At 34.8% G+C, this 2,838-nt stretch overlaps 1 pseudogene; it reads left to right on the top strand.

Annotated features, from left to right (window-relative positions):
• Positions 1-1,137: 1,137 nt before the first annotated feature.
• On the top strand, positions 1,138-2,072 carry LOC124975471 (olfactory receptor 5W2-like; annotated as a pseudogene).
• The last annotated feature ends 766 nt before the right edge of the window (positions 2,073-2,838 follow it).

Raw genomic sequence — 2,838 nt, 5'->3', positions numbered from 1 at the left:
ACAGTCAAATCCACAGATGCACTTACTTTAAAATGTGAAAGGTGTAATATACGAATTGTATCTCGATAGAAAGCATTTAGATGGTGAAGGATAGGGTTGCAAAAATGAAGAAAAAGTTGAACAACAGAAAAAAGTTGACCTTGACTAAATAAGGGGCTATTAGTTTCACTGATTCTGCTTCAGATGGACAAGGATGATGCAGATTATATTTTACGATGTAAAATATGCACACATTCTATATATTCTATAGGACAAATTAATTCACAGTTTTAATTCTGACCTACACCACTCGGTGACTATTTTTAAGATTTCAGTTCAACATTTACTAAAGATGTTCATGTATTCACAGGGGGCAACACAGAACCAGAAATGCAATCACACGGTTGCATAATTTCAAAGCCTGAGGGAAATAAGGTTCAGAGAGTTTAAATCCCAAATACTGCCAATTATAATACAATGGTATTTGTCCAGTGCTCAGTTACAAATGAACAGCTCATCTCAGGTAAGCTCCTGACTTTCCACATTTAAAACTTACAGTTAAATTTTCCAAATTTAAAATTTAAGTTTAAAAAAATTGAATTCTTTGGAAAATAATACATTCTTAGAATGAAAAGAAAAGAATACTTATAGTGTGTCTCATCAAATACTAAAGACCACATAGACCAAGCATACTACTCATAGCTTCTAGAACTCACACAATGGTCATTAAAACCATCAGTAGTTTGAATTGTAAAATTTATACACTTTTTTACATCTAGATGAATGTTTTCAAATATAGCAAATATTTAATCCTTTATATCCCTGCCTAATCTAAAAAATCTAAGACTATATTTATTAAAAATATTTTAAAGATTTATTGAAATATTAAATATCAATTTTTTTTCACAGAAAGGGAAGGTAAGATCCAGAGATATTAAAGATGTAGAAAGTCATGTACCTTATGAATTGAAAAATTTCTCACCTGTTTACTGTTAAAACCATACAATGTATTTTGGTAGAGTAAAACATATGACTTGATTTTTCTTAGGATAAAATATTTACAGGTACAAATTGTGTTCTGTCCTATTTATATTCTGGTAGTAAAAAGTAATCAAATATGTATTTTTTATGCTTTGAACAATTAGACTAGAGAAGAGAATGAACAGGGAAAATTGTTCATCCTTGAGTGAATTTGTTTTCTTGGGAATTACCAGTAATGCTGACCTCAGAGTTACCCTTTTCATCATGTTTCTCCTGGCTTACCTCATTAATCTTTTGGGAAACCTTGGAATGATCTTCTTAATTAGAGTGGATCCCCAGCTTCACACACCAAAGTACTTTTTCCTCAGCCACCTCTCCTTCTGTGACCTCTGCTATTCCACAGCAGTTGGTCCCAAGATGCTGGTCAACATATTCTCCAAGAACAAATCAATTCCTTTCCTTGGTTGTGCTCTGCAGTTCTTGACCTTCTGTATCTTTGCAGATGCTGAGTGTCTGCTGCTGGCAGTGATGGCCTTTGATCGCTGCAAGGCCATCAACAACCCCTTGCACTATGCAGTGTACATGTCCACTAAGGTGTGTTCACTGCTCATGGCTGGGAATTTACCTCATAGGATTGGCAGATGCTTTGATACACAGGACATTAACGTTCCACTTATGTTTCTGTAGGATCTAATAAGATTAATCATTTCTTCTGTGATGTACCTCCACTTTATCTCCTTTCCTATTCCTGACACACAAGTCAATGAGCTGGTATTATTCACCATTTTTGGATTCATTGAACTGAGTACCATCTCTGGAGTCCTGGTCTCTTATTGCTACATCATCTCATCTATCTTAAATATCTGCTCTGCTGAGGGGAGGCTAAAGTTTTCTCCACCTGTACCTCCCACCTAACTGCAGTTGCAGTATTCCAGGGCACTATGCTCTTCATGTATTTCCGGCCAATTTCTTCCTACTCTCTAGATCAAGATAAAATGAGCTCGCTGTTCTACACCCTTGTGATTCCCATGTTGAACCCTCTGAATTATAGTTTATGTAACAAGGATGTGAAAGAGGCCCTGCAAAAACTTAGGAGCAAAGGGTGGTTTTAAATAATTTTACTATCTATACATATTAATCTTATATGAAGTGGCTGTTTTGGCAAAATTTTGTTTCACGTTATGCAAGAAACAAAACTATATTACATAATTTGATTGAATAAATTGTAAATTTATATTAAGGTATGATTATAATGAAATGCTGCAGATCTCCATGTGTCATGTTTCATTATTACTCTTGAATTAATAAATGGTGCCCCATCTTTGTGGACCATTTCTGGGCCTCAAGTTCCTACATTTTGTACGTTCAGTTTTTCATTCAAATCAATTTTATGAAGATTTAGAGAATTTTTTTGCTAATTGACTTTCACACATTAAAGTATTTTGCTTGTCACTGTGAATTTAGCATATTATTTACAAATGACTCATATTCTAGTGGAAGTAACAGACATTAATTAACTGAGCTTAGAAAAAAATCCCCAAAGACCTCAAAACAATATATAAAAATACAGTGAGATGTACCCACAGGGGATATGTTAATTAAAGGTTCAGGAGAAAGTCTTCCTTCCATTGTGTTATGGAGTCTCAGATCTAAAGGGAAGTTCATTAGGGAATGGGAGGGATTCTAGTGGAGCATTTGACAACAGAGAAGTTTGAGGTATGTGAGTCTCTAACACTGGAGAATACAAACAGGTTGGAATGTGAAAAACAAGTAAAAGAGCCTTGTTAGGTAAAAGCACATGTGAGTGCTAGAATTGTCAACAGTCAGGTCCCCATCTCTTCCTCCAGGAAGTTTTTCTTTGCTTTCTTCTCAGTCTTT

Source organism: Sciurus carolinensis, unplaced genomic scaffold (assembly GCF_902686445.1).
Source record: "Sciurus carolinensis unplaced genomic scaffold, mSciCar1.2, whole genome shotgun sequence".
In the NCBI taxonomy this organism is placed as follows: domain Eukaryota; kingdom Metazoa; phylum Chordata; class Mammalia; order Rodentia; family Sciuridae; genus Sciurus; species Sciurus carolinensis.
This window is presented reverse-complemented; position numbering and strand designations above follow the sequence as displayed.